Source organism: Saccostrea echinata, unplaced genomic scaffold, assembly GCF_033153115.1.
Source record: "Saccostrea echinata isolate AGI-Se365-2 ecotype Australia unplaced genomic scaffold, CSIRO_AGI_Sech_v1 ptg000001l, whole genome shotgun sequence".
NCBI classification, from domain to species: domain Eukaryota; kingdom Metazoa; phylum Mollusca; class Bivalvia; order Ostreida; family Ostreidae; genus Saccostrea; species Saccostrea echinata.
The window spans coordinates 26,648,679-26,673,792 of record NW_026889750.1 but is presented as its reverse complement, the minus strand read 5'-3'; the positions used below and the strand labels follow the sequence as shown (position 1 = coordinate 26,673,792).

The 25,114-nt window shown below is 34.3% G+C and overlaps 1 protein-coding gene and 1 long non-coding RNA gene across 5 annotated transcripts in view; one reads left to right on the top strand and one right to left on the bottom strand.

Moving 5' to 3' along the window:
* The window catches only part of LOC133188259 (androgen-induced gene 1 protein-like), a 423,009-nt gene that overhangs the window by 379,677 nt on the left and 18,218 nt on the right, over positions 1-25,114 (top strand). The window lies entirely within an intron of this gene.
* On the bottom strand, positions 8,500-10,852 carry LOC133172218 (uncharacterized). The gene is made up of 3 exons (XR_009718920.1): positions 10,784-10,852; positions 9,611-9,675; positions 8,500-9,002 (listed from the first exon to the last, which is right to left on the bottom strand). It is a non-coding gene; the product is annotated as an uncharacterized LOC133172218 (long non-coding RNA).

The following is a 25,114-nucleotide window of genomic DNA, read 5'->3' as shown; positions in this document are numbered from 1 at the left end:
GACCATCTTTTGTTCAGTATTGCTTATCAAAATATTCCCCCTTTTCGAGATATAAAGCGTCAAAGATTTAGCATTCTGGCCCCTTTTTGCCCTTTATTACGCAATATATGATCCTAATTTTATAATATATAGTTACAAATGCTTAAGATAAACATTTCTGCTTCAGTAATTTATAACAAAATATTGATCGTTAAAGAGTTATAGATGAAAGACTTTCGGCCCCTCTGAGCCCCTAATTTGAGGGGTCAGCCCTTTTTTCTTGATATCAAATGAAAGGTCTTATCATTCTGTACATCTTTTGTAATATATGTTTTAACAAAATATTTACAGGTAAAAAGATAAAAAGGAAAACGTGTCAAATTTTGCGAGATGCCTGTGAGCCTATTTTTCGAGCCCAGGCAAGCTTCGGCGCCTTTTGAGCTGGAAAGATATAGATGCCAAATGGCACATCTACAATCTTTCCTCTATCTTCACTGAAAATCTTATCTCTTTATCTCTATTCGTTTAGGAGAACACTCCAGGACAAGCCGACCCTCTGAAAATCAGAAAACCGTCAATATCTCACGACCGGAAGTGACGTCATCAAAAAAAACAAAAAAACCTATCAAGATCAATAGAATATCTTTTACATCTGAAAGTTTGAAGTAAATCGGCCCAGCCGTTTCTGAGAAATCGCGTGCACAAAATCGGTTGGAAGAAAAATAATAATAATAACTAGAGCAAAGCTCGTTGCAAAGCAACGAGTAGGTCTTCCGTCCTGTTTTTACCGGAAGTGACGTCAACAAGAGAAAGGAATGAGTTTAGACGTCTCCAGTGACTTTAAAATTACAATTTTGCATCAAAACCTGCAAAATAAGCTATTTCTGGCTACTTCCGGTTTGACCGGAAGTGTTGTTGAGGGATGATAAATTTGGTTGGACGCTTCTGATTACATAAATTAACTAATAACATGTCGAAAACGGCAAAAATATGCATTTTTTGACTACTTCCGTTTTGGCCGGAAGTGACGTTATATGACGACTTTCGGCAATCTTATTCACTTCTACTTGTCATTTTAATTTGCTTCTTTGATGTATCACAAATTCTCAATAGTTTTGGAGATATTGAGAAAACACTTTCAGCCCCTGTAGATCCCTTTGATATCAAATTAGAGATCTTGCCATTCTGCACAACTTTTGTTCTATATCTTTTAACAAAATATTTACAAGTAAAGAGATATTCTTGAAAAAATGCTAAAAACTTTTATATTCTCAATAAGACTATTTTTGGAGCATACCAAGCGTCAAAGTGCGGCACGTCTGGAAAAAATGAACTACCTAGTACATATTTATGAACATTGCTCTTTCATTGTTGAAAATAGCAAGTTCCTATTTTAAGTGTTTTTTTAGAAAACGAACGGACAAAGTGACCCTCTAAAAATCACCTAATCGCAGAAATCTCCGAACCGGAAGTGAGGTCATTAAAATAAAAAAAAAAATCTAGATTTTTTTTATTTTCTACCAGACCTGAAAGTTTCCTGAAAATCAAACAACCCGTTTCCGAGAACACGCGTGCACAAAATCGGTAGGAAAAAAACAATAATAAAATTATGCCTGGACATGTTTTCTTATTTCTCTGCAAGTGACCTTGAACTTGCCAGAAAGACCTTTGATCAAGGTCATGACACAGCCTCCGTTCATAAGCAATCTCTGTTTCAAGTAAGAGCTTCCAGTGATTTTCTATTACTAAATCATAGCATGAAATAGAAATTAATTTTTTTCTGTCAGTATCCTTGAACTTGACGGAATATCCTTGGGTCGGTGTCAAGACAAACCCTCAATCTCAAACAACCTCTGTTTTAAGAAAGAGGTTCTAGTGATTCCCCCGTAGAAATTCATATCCCAGACAGGCATTTTACAACTTTTTCTGCCAGTGACCCTGAATTTGCTGAAATAACCTTATTTTAAGTCATCTAAAATCGGCGGACCATAAGCAATCTTTGTACCAAGTGCGAACATAAAAAATTACAGCCTAGATCGTAATAATACAATTTTCTTTGTCAAAGTCGAAGCAAACCTTTTTGTCACAAGCAATCTCTGTATCAAGAATGAGCTTCCAGTGATTCTCAATTACAAATAAATGGCTCGGACAAAACATTTATTCTTTCTCCACTGACCTTGAATTTGCTGGAATGACCTTGGATCAAGACCATGACACACCCTAGGATCATTGGCAATCTTTGTACCAAGTATGAGCTTCCAGTTAATCCAAAAAGTCATAGCCTGGGCAAACTTGGAAGGACAGACGGGTCCTGAGAGATGGGGTACTGATTAAAATTTGAAATTATTTTTATATAGTCAATTTTTTTTACGATCGACGTTTTGATGCAACCCCCCCCCCCTCCCCCAAAAAAATGATTGAAAACTTCGCCTCTGAAGGGAAGCATTTTATCTATTTCCGGGGGGATATACGTTTACTGATGAGAGGAAATTTAATCAACTATCGGTCCTATAAATATGAATGATTGCTTTGGAATATTTGGTTACAATTACATGGGTCGCCCAAGTGGCGCAGTGGTTAGAGCGTCTGCTCTAGAGTCGCGGAGTAAGGAGTTGATCCTTAAGTCGCGGGTTCGAATCCCACTGTGGGACATGGAGACCGGTCCTTTGGATGAGACCGTATAAACCGAGGTCCCGTGTCGCAGTAGGTGCTGGCACGAAAAAGATCCCTCACTGCTCAATGGCCGTAAGTGCCGAGTATAGGATAAAATTTGCAGCTCTCCACTGGCAAGTGGTGGCGTCTCCATATGAGTGAAAAATTCTCGAGAGGGACGTTAAACAACATACATACATACAATTGGCTTTTATATTTATTTATACACGTAAGTTAATGTCAGCTAAGAACTAAATTAACATCTGCTATAGACAAAACCAATAAATTTTTAGCTATTTAGGGTTATCTACATGTACATATATAAATCTCTATTTGTAAGAAACACTTTTTATAAAACAAATTTTCGCCAATGATATATTTGGCACTCTATTCAATTACCATTTTATTTGGATGTCGATCAACACATTTTTTTTTCAAAAACCCCGTAGTGCAAAATAAGCGAAACTGTCCAATGAAGATGTTTAAAAATCCTGATTCCGCAATCGCATCATCTCGGGTGTTTCCGTCAGAGGTCGGAAAAACAACCCCGAATGTTTTAACATTACCGGATGTTAAAATTTTATACAAGATGGAGTCGCTTCCTATTTATTAAGGATAGACGGAGTTGAAAGTCCCTTCTAGCTAATTAGCATATTTTAGGTAATATCTTTACATTCAATAAAGTTATACTCAATACTCAACAGATAAAATATCTTCCCTCATTGAGAGAAGATCTTTTATAGTCATTTATTTCAAAGTTTGGGAAGGAGGGGGGGTCTACGTAATACATTAGAGGTTTTTTTCCGTAAGTTGGAAAGGCCCGAGAAGTTGCGACTGACTTATCTTGGTCTAAAAACACTTTGACAAACCCAAACCACGCAGTTTTATTCAGGACACGTGTACAGTGAAATGAAAAAAGTATATTCAATCCAGTTAATTTGAGAAAAAAAATAGTCCGGCGTTTTTTTCAACCTCGTTCGGTTAATTTATTAATTAATCTTTTTTCCGTGAAGGAGGAAGGCATGGACAAAGGATTAAATAAAAATTATTTCCAGGTGTACAAAAGCACCCGTGCATGGACTTCATTTTAGTACTACATATTGTGATTGAAGTTGAAAATAATCAACAAATAGATTTACAGAATAGAGAGATTATGATTGATATTGTAAATAAAATTAAGAAAATTGAACAATATTTGATAAAGGAACTACCTAGTATATATGTACATGAGCAAATGAGTCTCTCTCTCTCTCTCTCTCTCGATCGTATTTTTTAAAACTAATCCAGAAAAGTAATGTACGTAAGTTACAAGTCAATTATTTGAAAGAAAATACTCAATTCTATACGGTAAAGGATACAAATAGCTTAATAGTTTATGATACAAAGGCTGCCGATTATGATTTTAATAATTGAAAAAAAGTTGTCAGAGTGTAGTAATTAAGAATGATAAATTTGTGATATTCAGTAGCTGCACTGAAATTCACTGGTCTGAAAAAAAAATGGGATGGATGACCAGAGACTCCGGTCCATCAATATTTTTTTTTTTTTGGAAAGCTACATGTACAGTTCTGCAGTTAGATATTCAAGTGATACTAAAATTTTCCCGGTGTGTACCTTTTCCGTCCCAATTGATATTTAAAAAAAAAATGTTATATGCATTCTGAAATTTACAGTTCTGGACATACGATATAGGTTTATTGTTATCTACATGTATAACCCGCTACCGATATTTAATCCCACAACAAAATTATGATGTTAGCATACTATACTTAAAAAAGATCATTTACGGGTTTTGAATTAATTATAAAAACAAAATTCATTGCTTTAAAATCTTGAGGTATTTTATTAAAACTTTACTATCAACCCTGTAATATAAATAGGCATAGTGCAACACAGAAGTTGCTTATGAAGTTCAGACCTTGGCCACGTGACGGAGTTACCTATCAATGTTTAATCCATATCATTGTTTACTTTTCAAAAAAATAACGAATGATTTTTAAAGTAAGACTGCTCACCCTTATGATTCGGAAGATTCTCTTTAAAAGTTTAAAGTTGGTATAATCATGATAAAAACCTGTGATGAAAAAAATATGACTAGAAATATTTGTGTTGAAAACGGATTAATTTACTGTTTCAAAAAGTAGAGAAAGCGCAAAGCTTGTGCGTTTAATGGTTAAATTAAAGTAACCGCAGATCGCTAGTCCATGCGCAATGAATCACCAAATTAAAAGTAAAATTACACACGGTTGGGAAATAAATTGTTGGTAACGTTAAAACAATTGAAATATGGAGATGACGAACATTTAAAATTCAAGACTGATTAAATGCTTAGCGTTTTGTACTTAAATCAAATCTAAGATATTAAGATAATTTATTTGAAAGATTCGATTTACTTAAAGAAAATAATATTTTCCCGTGTAAGTCGTTGTGTTTGCAAATTAGATTTAGAACAACAATGTTTGATGACTGCGCACTGGTTTACATGCACACGATGGATTGCTTTGACCACAAGCGATCGAAGGAACGGTTAATGGTTGCGTAATTGTAAACAAACACAAAACCTGGCCAGACGTTTTGGATTAAGGCTACATGTATCATGATCACGTTTAAAACAAAGATAAACCAACATAATCTCAAATATTCCATATTAATAATTGTCCATTAATTGTTTACAAAATAGACTTAATACGCCGATTTTTATTTTGTTTACGACTGTGGGTCAATGGTTCACACGCGGTGGATCGCTTTAGATCTTCTCGGCCGCGCGTGATCGAGGGATGGGTTACGTAACGGTAAACAGAATAGAATCTGGGGTTCAGGTGAATGTAAGAATCACGCAGTTAATGATTGTGAATTATTTGACTCTTAAAAGTTTTTTCGCGTTTATATTGTTTGCTTTCATATTTAAACAAAGAAAAGATACTTGTACTTTTTTCTGTTTCTCTCTTTTTCTCTCTTGGAAGGTTCTTTATTTTAAAGCACAATAAAAAGAGAAAGTTGTCACCGAATAATCTGAATAGGAACCAAAGAGCACGTTTAAAACTTAATTTAAAAAAATTAGGATACAGCGTTGAAAGATATATTATTTATGGCAGGTTTATTTCAGTTATACTCATAAAGAGTTCTTCTTCACAAATGAAAACGGGTCCTTGTTTACGGGTCTAGCTTTTCTTCCCTACCATACACAAGACTGAACAAAATAATATTTTCATGAGACAAAGAAGGTATAAAGGAACAACTTTTTATCGACAGCCATATCGAAATATTTTCTCGTTTTTGAGTTATAAAGCAAAAACTTTCAAGGGCCCTAAATCCCTAATTTAAGGGGCCAGCTCCTTTTTAGTGGTGTCAAATAAAAGGTAATTAAATTGTTTACAACTTTTATTCTACATGTTTTAATAAAATATTTCTTATTTAAAAGATACAAAGGAAAACGTGTCAATTTTTGCTCTTTCATGCGTCCTAATTTTTGACCCCTATCTAGGGGCAGGTTGAACGCAGAAATCAAAAAACAAAAACCAATGTTCACAACTTCATTGCTTCTGTTTCTTATATTCAGTAGTATTTATGTTCCAACTTTCGTAGTTTCGGAATATTTGTCTGGAAATTAAAGACCCTAAATTTTCACTTAAAGGGAAATAACTCGAAAGCGGAAGTGGATTTTGGAAAAATATTATATTATTCTGATAGAGTTTTGTAACGTCTATAAACTCTGAAATTTTTATTAAAATCCCTTGAGAAATAAGCAAGATATGAGGCATCAAAGTTAACAAGTAGGAAAAAGAAGATAAAAATTTGGGCAGTAGCGGACGTTGATGTTTGGTATTTCGGGTAAAAATGAACTTCCAAGTACAAATCTACATATGTTGCTGTATCATCACTGAAAATCTCACGTTCCTGTGTTAAGTGCTTTTCTTGAAAATGCCCGGACAAACTTACCCTCTAAAATCACAAAATCTCGAAAATCTCCGGACCGGAAGTGACGTCATCAAAATAAAAAAATATATATCTAGATTTTTTAATTCTCTGTCAGACCTGAAAGTTTCATGAAAATCGGGCGAGCTGTTTCCGAGAACTCGCGTGCACAAAATCGGTAGGAAAAAAACCCAATAATAACTAGAGCAAAGCTCGTTGCAAAGCAACGAGTAGGTCTTCCGTCCGATTTTCAGAAGCACTGCTTGTAAGATGGATAAATGAAAGTAAGGTATTCGTTAAAAAGAAGGCCTCCAGACCAAAAATTAAGTCGATCTGTATTTAGTTTTTTATGATTTTTATGCTGATTTTCTTTAAATAAAGCAACTACTTCCGGTATGACCGGAAGTGACCCCAATCGACAGAAAATTGGGTCAAAAGTCTTGGTTGAATTCAATCATTTGCTTTTATGTTGATATCTGCAGAAATACGTCATTTATAGTTACTTCCGGTTTAGCCGGAAGTTGAAAAAAGAGACGATACTCGACAGGAAATACAATCAGACGTCCTCTGTGACATGCATAATTCAATTCAATACAGTGCTGCTATCCTACAAGTTGACAATCTTATCCTATCCTATCATGAATCCTGCATCCACAATCCTATCCTGTGATTTCAGTCTAATCCTATCTTATCCTATCCTGCTGCTCTCACTTTTTTTTAATATTAAAGAGTTAATTTGACAAAACGAAAAAAAAAATATAAAATGACCATCAAATAAAAATAGAAATTGGAACTTCAGAAAAATTGAAGAAAAAAATATAATTAAACTTTATTTGTGTTTAATTTTACATACTAACAATGATCGGGAGACGTCAAGGTATTTGTGATTTCTTTTCTAATTTGTTTTCTATGAAAAGTAAATGGAGTTAAAATTAGAGAGAGAAAAAGGGGGAAACAATAAAGATTGCAGATACTTTTCTAATGTTATGACAAAGTAGACAAAAGGAAGAAAATTTAAACTCTTTATAAGAATCAGACCACGAATACCAAATCTTTCATGCGGGGTAGGTACACTGAATTATAACCGTACCCATTGAAGAAACAATTTCCCTATCATGTCTACACATACTAAATAATGAAAAAAGTAGAATTTGTTTGATGTTTTAACAAGTGTATGTTTCATCTGTTCATATAAAATTTATGCAAAACTTTACTTTTCCCTTAACTGGGCATCATGAAAATAACATATAGATCTAACTGCACCTACTGAGTATATCAACTGTATATTAGATTTTACTTTTGACGTAAATCTAAATAAGAACTTCAAGATATGACAAGACCATAAACCGAGAACAGACAAGTCAAAATTTAGATCTAGAATATGTTGACTTTCATTTATTAAATAAGTTAAATTGTCTTATTATATTCAATTTTAAATGTATGATAAAAATTTGTTTTATATTTATTATTAAAGTTATTCTTGTTTGAAATGTTCAGTTCATCATTTGTTTGTATGTGAATATTTTACAAACATGCAACATTTTCATCATGTTTGCTAAATAAAAATCAAAATATTCAAAATGTTAAAATTTCTTATTTCGCTTCAGTTTGTTCTCAATTTATGGTCAGTTCAGTGCCGTACAAGTGTATCTTAATTAAAAAAAAATATTTATGTGTGAGAATTTAATCAATTTATGTTTAACAGAAAACATTTTCTTAAATCTTCATAGTCAGACAGGGTGACAGCAATAATTTTTGTAGTCAGCTCACACATATTCCTTAGATCTTATAAAACATGCATAAGAGTCCACAGTTGTTACAGTATTTATAACCCAAATTTAAGTAAATCTTGTTTTTGACCTTGACATTTGATCTTGAATGTTATTCAGTGTCTAAATGAGGAATAAAAATAATTAAACAAGTTCACAATATTTATTCAGGGTAATTCCTGTTTTCAGTGAATATAAATATAATTATATATATTGGACCAAATACATATTATCTACAATTTATATTTACAATGTATAACAATTGAATGTTCATTATCAAGAGACAAATTCATTAAAAGTGTTCATGTAAAGTATACATGTATTTCAATGCCAAGCTCAAAGATACATGTACATCTAGTTTGTTTAAATTGAAGTTTATCAATGTCTTATTACAATTGTATAATGTTTTACATACATATTATTTGGTCTACTTGTCCGTTGCTCAAATTGAATTTCAAATGTCAAAGTAGTTGTCAGAGAGATGGTCATAAAGTAACCGAACAGTTTCACAAATGTCGTCAATGCACAGAAAACAAATACATCACACACTGATCTCCTTAGTAAAGAACACCTTCATTTCAGACTCTAGGGGGCTCTTGGACACTGGTTTGAAAATCTCTCATTATTTATTCCAGCAGCAGATGAGATGAAGTGCAATTTCTACAGCTGCAAATTTGCAGGATTGTCCTGAAGAAAAAAACACACACCATTATATGCATGTAGATTGTAAATTTTGTCATATACATTATACATTAAAACTGTATTTGATTGTGATTATCTTTCTCATTTCAAGTACAATTGTCTTTAATTAATTTCACCTTTTTCTCTCCCAGAGTAATGCATTAATTTTAAAGAAATCAAGCAAAATCAAATCTTATACTGCAACTTCATAGTCGTAACTCATATCTTAATTAAACAATCATAACTTACATAATTTACTTGTAGATTATAATTCATTTCATCTCATCGACTTGCTAACTAGTATGAGTACATGTTTGGATGTTTTTTTCCTCCCTATTTTCTGCTTGTATTAATCTATTAAATATGTTGTTTGTTAATTTCTTTTCATTTTTGCTCAAAATTTGAATATATAAAAAAGAAAACACATATAACATGACCATGATGACCAGAACAATTATATTTTAATTTCAGTTTTACTGTCAACATTTTAAAAAGAAGAAAATCACTTATTCATAAAATCTGCAGACACTTCATCTCAACTTAGATAATGATTTATATGTATTTTAATGATACACACATAAACACACAAAGAAAAATAATCTAATCATACCTACTTCTAAATGTAAAATCCTTTATATTGTGATGACTGATGAGGGCAGGCAAAACTGGGTACCATTCTCTAGAATGAAGAAGAATAATAAATGATTAATTTATGTTACATGTTTTATGTTCAACTCACAATAGGTCATACATACAATGTACATGCAAGTGCTGAGTGAGCTTATTATACACAGTCAGGTCCAGTACAATCAGTACATTTAGCTACGTAGCTAAAATTACCTACCGTAGCTTTATTTACCTACCTCAGGTAGCTTTATTTAGCTATTTCAAGGCAACTTTTCACAATTTTGCTTTTTATTTTAAAAAGACAAAAAGTCGCAAGAAAATATCAACTAATATTTATTCTAGGTATCATTTAAAAAGCAATCTAAAGCAGAGATAGTTTTAACATTGCTGCGTTTTATCACTTTAAGGAAAATATGTATTCCCATTGTTTGAGTAACTGTACACTCCTTGTGCGCGATGAGGCTGGATAAGTATGATTACTTCACATTGTGCTCATGTTAACCAAAACTGGTTTTCTTTGTTATTACACTCAAGAAGTAACTGTTAGGTCACAAATTAACTGTTGTATATAGCCCCAAAACTTTTAGAACTTTGATTGCAATTGTGCAAAAAAAGACACATCTCCAAGAGTGATTTTTTCAGGAATTGTTTTCAGATGAGTTCAAAGTTGAAAATTATCATTGCATCAAAGTGCAATTTTCTGCACTTTCTGGGAAAAATTCTTATTTAAGAAATAAGTTTGATTTAGTAGCTAAATAAAGCTACTTCAGGTAGGTAAATAAAGCTATGTAGGTAATTCAAGCTACATAGCTAAATCTAGTGATTGTACCAGACCTGACAGTAGCATAAGAAATGATCATGATGATTCTGCATTTAATTATTCTAAATTGCAATCAGATAAGAAAAAATATTTTTTAACCACAGTAGGGAAATGATTTTATAGCAATAACAAACTGAAAAAAGGTGTAATACATCTGATCATGTGACAAAGTATTTAACCCCCCTACCCGTCCCCTTTCTACACAACATCTTTTTTCCGCATCCGATTTCTGTGTATATTACAATAGAATAAAATTTTAATAGTTCAAGTCATTAAAACATTGCCTAAAGGGAGAGATATGTATAAACATGCACACATTTACAGTGTGTAGTATACTTACATGGTCTTGCACCAAACAACTGCGATTATGATCTGTTATAGTCCGCCGCTGACGGTTCAAGTGGAAATATCCAGACAAACAGAGCACATTTAACAGAGAAACATGTTATTTGAACTGTAACACGGGTAGGAATCGAGTTAATCATCCAAACATGCTGAAGAAATACGATCTTTTGATGTCCGATCTCTGCTTTGTTTACATGCGAAACTTCTTCCGGTGATCGTTCACGGTTAGATCGTACGCCATATTACTCGAAAGTAATTGAATAAATATGTGTTAAGAAAAAAAAATGTTTATTTTCTTTTGTGATTTTATAAATATTTCTTTTGTAAACGTTCTATGTCCTTTTGCGTTTCTGTAATTTATTTTAAAATATGAATTAACATTTACTCCAATCTGAAGGCTGTAAGATACAGGATAGGATAGGATAGGGTTGGATTAACTACTATATCTTTCTATCGTGAATCCTCAATCCTGAATCCTATCCAATCCCATCCCATGTCAACTTGTGGGATAGCAGCACTGTACCAATATCTGTGAAAATAAGCTTTTTTTCTACTACTTCCTGTTTGGCCGGAAGTGACGTCATTCGACGCATTTTGATGATCTCGCAAGCTGCTACTTGTCATGTTGAACAACTTTGCTTCTTTGAAGTATTACAAATTCTAAATACTTTTTGAGATATCAGGAAAAATATTTTGACCCCTTTAGATTCCTTATTTTAGGGGCTAGCCCTTTTTTCGAGATATCATTTAAAAGATCTTATAACTCTGCACAAATTTTGTAATATATGTTTTAACAAAATATTTCTAAGTAAAAAGATATCGTACAGAAAGTGTTCGAAATTTTGAAACTTTCGATACGACTTTTTTCAGGCCATAGCGAGCGTGGACGTGTGGCACTTCCGGTGAAAGTTAACTACGTATTACAGATCTACATATATTGCTCTGTCTTCCCTAAAAGTTTCACGTTCCTATGATTAGTGCTTTCTTAGAAAACCTGCGGACAAACTGACCCTCAAAAAATCACTAAATCGCAAAAATCTTCGGACCGGAAGTGACGTCATCAAAATAAAAAAAATATGTATCACGATTTTTTAATGTTCTATCAGCCCTGAAAGTTTCATAAAAATGGAGCGAACCGTTTTCGAGAAATTGCGTGCACAAAATCGGTAAGAAAAAAAATAATAAGAAAAACAGTGGAAAAGAAACCGAAGAATAACAAGAAGGTCTTCCGCTGAAGACGGAAGACCTTAAAAATAGTGGAAAAGAAACCTAAGAATAACAGTAAGGTCTTCCGCTGAAGTCGGAAGACCTTAATAATAGGGAAAAAGAAACCGAACGAAAACAATAAGGTCTTCCGTTGGAGACGTAAGACCTTAATAATAATAATAACTAGACTCTTGTTGCCATGGCAACAAAAAAGTCTTCCGTTCTTCTAAATCTGTAAGAATTTGCTTTTTTCTGTGTAAAAAACGTATATATCATATTTACTGTGAAAGAAAAAAAAATAACTGGACAAAAGTTCTTTCAGTACTTAAGGTACTTTGATTTTCATTATCAATCTTGTATAATACATTTGGCACCTATAAGAGATATACGTATATCATTAGCAATTAAAAAAAATTGTTTGCAATCATTTCCAAGACAAACAAACAGCGTACTATCATAAACTTCACTATGTGTATGTTTTGGCATAATTGTGATGGTGTTATAAAAAATATAATGAATTAAGTTAGTAACGTCACTGAGTTTTGTAAAGTTAAAATATCAAGATTTGACAGCATACCTATGAGACAGATTATTCAATTACAGTAATTCTTCGGCAATCGATTGATTGATTGATTAATTATACGTATGTTGTTTAACGTCCCTCTCGATAATTTTTTCACTCACATGGAGACGCCACCACTCGCCGGTGGAGACTGCAAATTTAGCACTTATCGCAATTGAGCAGTGGGGAATCTTTTTTATGCCAGCACCTTCTGTGACAAGGGACCTCGATTTATACGATCTCATCCAAAGGACCGGTCTCCACGTCCCACAATCGAAGTTCACAATACCGAGATATTTTATTTTTTGTTTTATTCTATTTTTTCACAAGTTTGTAGCATCAGATTTACTTAAAGATCATACTTCAAGATTATTTCGAACTCAAGCTACTTAATTGCAGTGCATACAGCGTCAAGTGATTTTGATTGACAGGTCAACACACGTGCACTTCGTGTGATATTTTTTAAGCTGAAAAATATACAGGATGTGACCATGCCTGACTATGAAATCAGAAAACATTTAATAAAGAATGGGTGTGACCGATATAGAACTAATTTTTGGTCTATGTAAATGGATAGGAGGATCGGGATTAAGAGGGAATCTCTCTCTCTCTGACGTAAATTGAACATTTCATAATGACAAATCTACCATTATAGAATATGAAATTCTGTATACATGTAAATGGTAATTATATTCACATGTTCCAGATTTAAATCTAAAACGAATATATAATTCAAATGCCTAGCTGCACGAACGTCTCCAAATATTAATCAAGACGGGGGGGGGGGGAGGCTTCAAAAGAATTAGATAGTTTTATGTTTTATGAATTATAAGGAAAAGTACGGACGTCAGTTGCATGTACATAATTATATATCATTGCATAAAATTGTGTTCATTCAGGTATACTTATCCCACATATCAACAGACCTGTACAATTTTTTTTCGTGTTTTTTTTTTCAAAAGAAACATATAGCGTACCATTATTTCACACAGAACCGCGTTTTCACAAATTTTTTTTTACTCTTTGAGTATTTCACAAGAATCCAGGAATCGTCTTTTCACATCTTTTATAATTCCTTGGGTATATAGAGTATAGATCATGTGTCATAAATAATTTAACTTTTTTATCAAATATACATGTAATAACCAAATCTAATCTATAGATTGATTTTCTTTCTTTTAAGTGGCAGATATCAATTTATTTATAAAGGCTTTAAAACAGTACTGTATTACAATTTTCTATCGCTCAATTCCTTTTTGAGTGTATGTAATATTTTTTAATATCGAAAATAAAACTCGGAAATCGGGATAATTTCGCATTCAAATCATAGAGAATAATAAATCGTCTGCATTATAGCAGGCTTATAACTATCGTATTCTGAACAACTTACTATACGAGATAGATAAAATTGCATGCCTGTCCATCACTATAAATGTATATTCAGTGCTTATAATATATTTACTTGAATTAGGTACCTAACATATATATTAATTTTTTTTAGATATATTCATGTGTAAATAAATTAACTCTCAATACAGACTTACACTACACTGGCAACTTTAAACTATACATGCACTGGAAGCGGTAACCAACGTACTCTTACATTTAGAAGAGTGAATATGGAACGTCTAAATATTTTGATATGGAGAGTGTATATGTCTGACGTCATCGCTACTATTTCCGCCTTTATCTCGAAAGTTCTATTCTCACTTACAAGTCAGAGTTATCTTTCTTTGCCCATTGTTTACACACTAGGTAAATAGGGAAAATGACGGTACCGAAAATCTGCAAAATGTGGAATCTGATTTCAAAACAAATTATATATTTAGTATTTGTAGAATAACCTCTGTTAAACATGATAATATTAAAAAACAAAAAAGTTCCGGTTCGGACAGGAAGTACCGGAAACAAACGAAAACAACTTCGAAACAAAGAGAATGTCATGATCTAATACTCCTGTAAATTTCACATCTTTATCTCAAACCGTTTCCGAGAAAAATTCAGGACAAAAGTCCATTTAAAAATTGGAAATTCGGCCGTAACTTCGGACCGGAAGTGAATTTTTCAAAAAACGGAATTTTATATAAACTTCATATATCAGCCTACTATCATGTGAAAAATTGTGAAAATCTATCCAACCATCTCTGACAAATCGCGCTCACAAAATTTGGAAGGAATAATAATAATAATAAAAATAATAAAAAGAAACAATACAATCACTATAAGTTTTCCGTTGCGAACGGAAGACTTAATAAGAAACAGAGTAAAAACAATATGTTCCCAAACTTCGTTTGGGGAACATAATAAGGTCTTTTATCAATCTTTTATGTTGAATTTGACACAAGTTAAACATACGGAAAGTTTTAAGGGTTATTTATCCATTTCCATGCGTTTTTGAAAATCTACTGATTTTTAAAGCCTGATTTCAATAGATAAAATTTTCAACCCCCTTTTGAAAAGTCGTGAATAAGAGCAATCAAATTTTTGATACTGATCTTAAATTATTAATCAATTAATAATGAACTTTTCTTTGCATTCAGTCAAGTTTTAATGTCCAAACTGCCATTTATATTGAATTCAATGGGTGTAAAATGTAGGCGGGAATTGAGAGTTAGCGTGCGTGGTTCTTTGTTTTTCCCCAATTTAATAATCAATCGTTGTCATACATATGTACTACATTTCGGATCTTCCCTCTACGGAGGAGTGTCACTTTCTCTATGAATGTCATTATGTGTCATTAGAACGAATGTAGATAATGAATTTCAGCTTTGCCGTTTAAAGCAATAAAAGTGCCTTTTACAATTATTTGATCATAATATCTCACGATGTATCAATAATGTGAATACTTTAACCAACATTCTTTCTTTCTTTCTTGATTTTTTACTGAATTAAAACTCATTGATTTTCTGATGCTAGTAGGATAATGCTGATTTTATGTAGGTCAATGCTGGTTTTATCCTTTGCTTGCTGATGCTGATCCTGGTAATGCTGTTTTTTAAATGCTGATGCTAGCTCGATTCTGATGCTATTAATGCTTATGCTGATGCTGGTTTATGTAACAAAACTAGTTCCCTGCACTGTAGCACAAATGTTAAAATGTTAAACCAATACGTGCTCTTCATCATACAAAATGTTAATATCAACATATTGCTCTCCATCTGTGCCAGCGTACATGTATATGGATTTTTGAATGATAACATTAGGTGCAATTAATGTTCGTTATCATTTTAGTGTACAACAGTGACTTACTTAATACACAAAAGTATCAATAATTCCAAGCTCTTTATATGTCGTAAATTAAAGAAACAGGCGTTTTCAAAATGCAATATTTGCTAAAAATTAAAAATGAAATTAAACATTATTCTAAAATTCTCTTTTTAATTATATAAAATATTTTTCAACTATGATGGGGCTTTATTCATTATTGATCATTATGGCAAAATTCCTGAGTCCGGAATTACATTACAAATTATAGTTCGCGCAACTACAAGATATGAAAAGATGCAGTTTCAATCCTCTAAATTAAATGAAATTTGGGGGATATAATATTATGTATGCATTCTTTATAATATTATTGAATTTTTTACGTCATTTTTATAAATTTGATGAGTTTGGGCTGAATCTACACTGCGTAAGTAAAATGTCCAAAACAAATAACAAACAAGATGTGTTTGTGAAACACTGATGCCCCCGTATGGCAAAGGTTTAACTTTCTCAAATGCAAATCAAATATGTTGGTAAGTAAGGTCTTGTCTCAAAGAATATACCTGTGAAATATGAAAGCCCTAGCAGCAACCATTGAAAAAAATGTGGAAGTGGTTAAAGTTTTTCAAAAGTGAGGCAAACATGAAGGTCATGGTCACAAGAAATACACATATGAAATATGAAAGCCCTAGCACCAACCATTCAAAAGTTATGGCCAAGGTAACTTGCTCCAACCAATCAAAAGTTATGGGCAAGGATAAAGTTTGACCTTTTTCAAAAGTAGGTCAAACTCCAAGGTCAAAGTTGTTGGTACATGTATCCAAAGAAAGGCCTCATCATAAGGATTACATATGTGAAGTATGAAAGCCCAAGCACCAACTGTTCAAAAGTTATGGCAAGGGTAATGTTGGTTAAAATTTTGCAAAACTGGGCCAAACTCCAAGGTCAAATATGATGGTACCTAAAGATAGGTCTTGTCACAAGGAATACACATGTGAAATATGAAAGCCATAGCTCCAACCAATCAAAAGTTATGGGCAAGGTTAAGATTTTTGCGGACAAACAGACAGACGGACGGACATGGCAAAAACTATATGCCCCCGAATCTTCGATTATGGGTGCATAAAAAGAAACAAACAAATAAAAAAAGCGTTTCCTAGCATTGGCATTAGCCGAAATGAGGACGTGTACCAGACACAAATGCCAGTGAAAGTTTTGATGAATAATCCTTAAGTACATATATTTTTAAAATAAGTTGTGTTGATATAATATTACTGCTCCAAAGTAAATATAAGTAAGGTTTTGTTACGTCTAGCCATTTTGTTGAGCAAATACGAGTTACTTTACTGTTACTTTGCATGTCTTCTTTAAATACATAAAATGCATAAATTAATGATATATATACAGGGCTTTCATAAATGTACTTGGTACTTTCACAAAAATAGAAGGTATCATCCTGCGAACGATGAAGGCGTGAGCCTGCTAATGGGGGGAGGGGATCAGGGGGCATGCCTCCCAAATTGAATTTTAAATTTTATAAGCCACCAGACAGCATTTCCTGGTTTCTTGACCCATAGAAAGTATACTATTATGAGTGTTATTTTTATGCCATATTTCAAAGTTTTGTGTGGTCAAAACATGTGAAGTCCAGCATTAGATGGGTGGAATTACAAAGAGAAATTAGTCATTTGAGTAGAATAACAATAACTGTAAAATTTACGTAAAACTTCTATGCTATGAAATATATGGAGATAACGAACAGTACTCAAGCTCAAAAGTCCATTTAACATTACAAAATAGGTGCAGAGCAAACACGGACCTCCAAAACATCAGAGGTGGGATCAGGTGCCATGGAGGAGTGAGCATCCCCTGCCGACCGGTCACACCCGCCGTGTGGTTTTTGTCATGATCGGGAAATAACGGAAAAATCCGTCGACAATTCAGTGTGTAAATAATGGCCTAACAATTAGAATGAAAAACGTCAATCAGCATTTGACTTAATGATAAATTGTATTTGCTGACAAGGTCATTGTATCGACCATAGAACTTAGGAAATGATTACTTTAAACGAGACTGCTGATATTCTTGTCTCATCAACTTGTTTGTCAATAAATTACCTCGTTTTAGAAATTGTACATACGTAGAGCATGATCTTGCGTATCGAATCAACTGAGAGATATAAACCCCGTATGCAGGTGATGAAGGTATATTGTTGCATAAGTAAGTTAAGTTGACGATTGAAAAGTTAAAGTCATCACGTTTATCATAAAGCTTGGTTGTTATATTACCATTAACGTCTTTTTCAAGTAAAATATCCAAATATACTTTTTTATAATTGTTCAGAAAAGTTTGCAAGGTTATGAATTTTCAGTGTATTATGTTCTAAATATATTTATATAAAAAATCATTTTTTTAATCAGGTCATTACGACATATCATCATCACTATAATAACTTTCTTTCAAAACCTTTTCATTGTGAACAAATATGAAAGACATACTTTTTTTCAAGAAAAAAAATCTTTGGCAACAGCTCTAAATTCATTTCCGAGATGCTCATAGCTCATAATGTACCCTGTGATTTCTGTCTGGATTGATTTGTTCGGTGTTTAACATCCCTCTCGAGAATTTTTCACTCGTATTGAGACGCCACCACTTGCCGGTGGAGAGCTGCAAGGAACCACGCACGCTAACTCTCGATTCCAGCCAACATTTTACACCCATTTAATTCAATACAAATGGCAGTTTGTCCATTAAAACTTGACTGAATTTAAAGAGTTCATTATTAACTGATTAATAATTTTAAAACATGTGACAAAAACTTAACTGCTCCTTTTTACAACTCTTTTTCAAAATGGGGGTTGAATATTTTATCCACTGAAAGCAGGCTTTAAAAATTGCTAGATGTTCAAAAACGTATGGAAATGGAAAAATGACCCTTAAAACTTTCCGTATGTTTAAGTTGTGTAAAATTCAACATAAAAGATTAATAAAAGACCTTATTTTATTTGTAATCTCATTTGAAATTGATAATAAAATGACAATTTTCGCAGTTTTTTGTCTGTAAACATATGTCCCCCCCCCCTCCCCCCCCCCCCCCCCCCGTGAAACAACAAAAGCTTTGGCATGAATTTGTCAAATAACAATTCATACAGTGCTGCTATCCTACAAGTTGACAATCCTATCCTATCCTATCGTGAATCCTGCATCCACAATCCTATCCTGTGATTTCAGTCTAATCCTATCCTATCCTGCTACTTTCGGTTTTTTAATATTTAGGAATTAATTTGACAAAAAGAAAAAAAATTAATAAAAAATCAGTTATTATGTATCAGTTTTATATAAAACCCATAAAAAGAAATTTTTTTTCACAGAGGGGGGGGGGGATGTTTTAAAAATATTTTCCGTTAATTTCTATAGTGAAAAACGCAATTTTTACCAAAAATTTGTACGGTTTCATCCGAAGGACCGGTCTCCACGTCCCACAGTGGGATTCGAACCCGCGACATAAGGATCAACTCCTTACTCCGCGACTCTAGAGCAGACGCTCTTCCACTGCACCACGCGGGCGACTTGAAGAATCTACTTTTTCAATCTCTAGATCTGGTAGACCTTGTAAAGTGACAAGTTTTGAAGTTTCTTTTATAATTCATCTTATGTTGCCTCTTGGCAACTTATTTCTACTTTTCTCACTCCTCCACTCTTGTACAGCTTTCTCGATGAGACTGTCATTTTCAAAACATGGACCATTAATGAAGATAAGCATCAAACACATATCAAAAGATTTCAAAACTTTCATGCAATCTGAAAATCTTTGTCTAATATTAAGGACATGAGCATCTATGTACTTTTGGAGTAATCTTTTAGCATCTAGAATTTGACCTTCAGTTTCCCAGCTTTCCACCATCCTCTTTATCTTCTTTTAAAATTTTAAGTAGACATCCCTCCTGATGGATTTCCTCCAATTTGACCAATGCATATGCAATTGATGGTCCGATTCTTCTAAAATCTATGTTGTCACTCTGAAATGTTTTGCTTAATGTGGACAGGACTGGTAAAACGGATCTCAAAATGTACACGGAAGATATGAAAGGAAATCCCCTCATCCTTTGCAGAAGTCCATATGCAATAGTGTCCATCTCTTCTAAAATATTCAGTGTATTTAGAAAGGGAATAATATCCTCAAATACTGAATCTATGGAGCGCTTAAAAGATAGCCACCGTGTGGCACAGGCCTTTTCAAGTTTATTGCTGACAATACGCCTTGCTTATCCAGAGAGAGTCAGGCTTTTTATTTCTTCTTGAACTTTAATGTAGATAGCTGTTCTCTTTGGAGAATTTTCAAAGTACTTCCATAGCTGCACTAAATACAAATGTGTTTTATTGAAGGCTTTTGACCTTTTCTATGCTGCTAACGCTAGCTAATGCAAGTTTGTGGCAAATAGAGTGAATGTTAATCAGAGCTGGATTTGGTTGTTTGAGCTTTCCAGCCACACTGGGCACCGATCTTGGCAACCATTACTACTGCTTCATCTGTACATAAACTTCCTAATTTTTTCTATCCAAACCCAAGCTATCAATTTTTTCATTAATAATATTCACAAGCGTATCAGCATAGACAGAATCTGAGTTTTTCAGTGCATCTTCTACAAAAAAAAAAAGAAAGAAAATTGTACTTTACGAAACCTTTACTGTCAACATACTGAGCAAAGCAAACACATTGTTCTTTGTTCCAAATTTCAGTTACATCATCAACCATAATTCCAAAAATATTGGCTCTTCTTGATTCTACCAACACATCTTCACACAGAACACTTATCTGTTATCATTTCCTTTACGACTCAGCCCCTTGATGATTGAAGTGATTCATTTTTTACTAACCTCAGTGATTTCATCAAAGAGGTATAGCGCACTTAGTATACGACATGGCATACAATAATATATAGCGCATTTACAAACATCCAAAATATTTCAATATTTTATAATATTTAGTAAGTCTAGCTATAAGCAAATGCAAATTATACCAGTATCTGGCAAAAATGTCATAATTATCTTAGACAAGATCAATGAAATTTACAGATTTTGCATGGGATATACGGAGATCTATTTAGTGAGCATTGAAAAATACAGATTTGTGTATTTTAATCTACTTAAACCAGATAAATTTTGAATGGGTTATATTCTTTTGGTATCACAGTATACTGTTATATATAAACCTAAATCTTTTTGGTTTAACTTGGTCTTCATACTAAAAATTGATTATACTTCAGTTATCCTATTTCCCAAAGAATCTACCACGGGGCCATATATATACGCAAAAACCACGGGATTTGTTGATAGTGTGTGTAGCCTAATAGCGTACGCTGCACTTTTTTTTAGGGGGGGGGGGGGGTCTCCGGTTCAAGCCACCCGAGTTCCAGATATTTTTTAAATCATAGTCATCAGTATATGTTTATTTATATTTAGAACTTTAGCTAGTTAATTTTTAATCATTTTCTCACCTAATATATACACATCAGAAATAAACATATAGATCTAAATGTAATTGTTCCAACCCGTCTGCTTACCACATACATTTGAATTTGAAAGTTATCTGAACTTAATGTAACATGGGATTTTCGACCATTTTGGAATGAAGAGACACGTAAGAGAAAAAGTGGATACGTTGACGACATAAGATTTTCATAAAATTGTGAAAAAATATTTGATTTGATTATAGTTAAATATGCATATACGCAGATAGGCTGGTTTTGAAGTAATAAAAGAAAAAAAATCTCGTATATAGTTAAAAAGTGTTACTCGTGAATTTATAGCCCGAATCAGAGCACAAGTTTACCAGAAAATCTTTCAAATGCTATAATGTAAGAGCAATTGCGCATATTCAATGATCCAAGTAAATCTATTAATTGTAACAGGTACTTTCCATATAAACCTGGTAGTAGGCGAATAAACTGGGAAAGAGCCATAGGCACTTGTTTCGTATACAGGGCACCCCCTACTTATTTTTACCACAAGGTACCTAACTCAAATTCAGGCACCCCGCTTCAAGCTCGAATTTTGTTAATCAATCATTAACCTACATTAAAATGACATCGTTCGCTTTAGAAGACTTTTTTCTTGTCAAATTAATCGTTTCAGACGTCTTTGGTCGAGCCTCTTTATTGTAAACCACTCATTTATTTCTCGAAAATGACCTCGATAACCCCAACCGGAAGCTTTGTATCCCATCTAAAGTCTTATTTTGAAGTCTATCAAATCATTGCCAAATCCAAATAAATCATTCATTAATTTATAATTGTTCTTTAATATATTGATAATTTTTTATCTTAATTTTTGATAATTTAAAGATCTTTGAGAAATTTCAAACACATCTTCGAATGTCATGATCTACTAGTATATGATTTAAAATACGATATGTTTTGTTAATAATTAACATTTATTTATGTATACATGTTTTGAACGTTAGGAAAGAGTATATCCTATTAAAACTACATGAAACTTGAAAATCAAGGTCATGAGATTTAAATATCATAATACAATTCGAAAGGTCTTGTCACAAGTAACGCACATATGTGAAAAAAAATATCAAAAACGAGAGTATGCAATCGGAAAGGTCTTGAAACAGGTAATGCACATGCAAAATGTTCATGCCATATCTTATCTCAATCAAAGTTATCAGTAATGTTAAAATTTTTGAAAACTAGGTCTAAGTTCAAGCTGAAGGTCATGGGGTTAAAAATCACAATGCATTTGGAAATGCTTGTCATAGGTAGTGCACGTGTCAGATATGATGGCCTATTTTCTTTCCTTAAAAAATTAGCAACACTGATAAAATGTTTGAAAATAAGGTCTAACTTTGTAGGTCACGGGGTCAAATATAGCACACATAGAAACATTTTAAAATAACACATGTAACGCACTTGTCAAATATATTTCATTCTAAAGTAATCACCAAAGTTTAAATTTTTGAAAAATAGGTCAAACATGAAGGTCAAGGGGTCAAAAATTATAGCATGCTCGAAAACTGTCACAGGTAATGCACATAAAGTGATTTCCCAATACAATGAAGACTTTCAAATCACTTAAGGTAAAAAAAAAATGTATTAATTAGAAACAATTGATTCGTTATCTTACAAAATGAGGCAGCTCTGACATCATGGCCTGCACCCAGCTTGGCGGAAACGCGGGAAGAGAGAGAGAGAGATAAATGGGCACCCGAGCCCGATCTAGATTATAATATAAAAACACCCCCAAATACACTACATTCCCCCCATTTTGTGGAGGAATGTCCCAATTCCGACAAGGTGGAGGCCATTTACAATATATAATTATAGAACACTTTTACACAAAATACAGTGATAATTAACCTCCTGCGATGTACAATGCAAATCGCTTACATAATATTTGTTTGTATGTTGTTTAACGTCCCTCTCGAGAATTTTTCACTCATATGGAGACGCCACCACTTGCCGGTGGAAAGCTGCAAATTTTGTCCTATACTCGGCATTTACGGCCATTGAGCAGTGAGGGATCTTTTTCGTGCCAGCACCTACTGCGACATGGGACCTCGGTTTATACGGTCTCATCCGAAGGACCGGTCTCCACGTCCCACGGTGGGATTCGAATCGGCGACGTAAGGATCAACTCCTTACTCCGCGACTCTAGAGCAGACGCTCTAACAACTGCGCCACGCGGGCGACCGCTTACATAATATAAAACTCACAATAAATCTTTTTAACATTAACTGTCCAAATTATGTTTTGCTTAACAAACTAACAGTTCAACACAAATCCCAGTTCTTTCGGACCATCTGCTTCTGGCGGTGTTCGCGAACGCGCCATTATGGATCCTCCCTGGACTTCCGGAACACAGAACACCGTCTCACATCTGCATCAGGACACCAAGAATCAACTTAAAAATAATGGCAATGAGTCACCTGATTAGCCCCACTCAAAGAACAAGGGGCATGAACCTTCTAATTAGTCTTGTGGAACCAGGTTCCCCAGCCCTTCACAGTGACATCTTGTGGTTTTTGAGCCTCTTTTGCCCCTGGCCTGCAGAGGCCTGGGGTCTGTTCAGCGGCTCTGACTTGTTCCTATTGCTCCAAGTCTCACCACCTTCATTTGAAGAAGTTGAGGACTCAGACTTGAATCTTTCTGGACACTCACGACGGAAATGCCCAGGCTGAAGGCATTTGAAACATAGACCTGACCGTCGTCGACGCTTGCGTGACCTGGGGAAAGAGTCCCCTTGCTTGCCTTGAGGTCTTTTGTTCATTACTATGTACTGACTTATTATAAGGACTTAGCTTGGACTTCAGCAAGTTCTGGCCACTGCAGGTTTTATGGGACGTCCTGTATGGAGCTGGTCGGGGAGAACTTGACCGCTCTGCACCTGACAACTGACTGTCTAACGAGACAGAGCGCACCCCTATGTGAGGAGGGGTAAGGGCTTGGCGGCTTAGCTGATAAGTCTTTACACGACGAACAGCCTCATCTAAATTAACAGGGGATTGTCTAACAGTCTCCTACCGACTCGTGCATCCAGTCAGCCAATCGCGAACCGCAGGACTGCCTGCTCCTGGAGCACTTGTCCCCGGACTCTCGCCCCTAGAGCATGTTGCGCGGTCTCCATGACACGATCGCTCCACTGCTCTAAACTCTCTTCCGCCTGCTGAGTCATAGAGTTAAACTCAACCTGTGGAGCTACTTGAAGTGTGCTCTTCCCAAAACGCTGCTCAAACCGGGACACTATTTCGCCAAAATTCATATCCTCACCATGCGAGGAGAGAAGGTGAAAATATCTGAGTGCAAGCCCCTCTACCGAGATGCTAAGAGCTAACAGACTGTCATCATCGTTCCACCCATAATACCTAGCCAAAGTCCTAAACTTAGCATAGAACAAACCCCACTCTAAGCTACCCGTGTACCTTAAACTCTTAGCCTCTGCTGGGATATTACGCCCAAATCTTAACGAGTCACTATGAGATGACCCCAAGAGTCTTCCAGGGGTATTTTCCCTACTGCAAAGAGGCACACCTAATACATTACTCTCTTTTGGCTCAAGATCCACAGCTGGACTCTCGAACTGACTGGCACAGCCCCAATTCGTGTCTGACCCCTAAAAAACCTCTGCCCCGATGCTGAACATGAGTGACTCTGAGTCCCGGGGGATTCCCTACTTGTATATGCATATGCCTCCTGGGGCATAGAGTAATCTGACATACATGGATGTGATGGACCTAGGATACTATAATTGGGCTCCACCCAGGACACTGCCCCCTTAATGTTGTGCGACTGTGTCCTAACCCTATTTATGCCTGAAGCATGGCTAAACCCACTCCCCTGACCAACACTT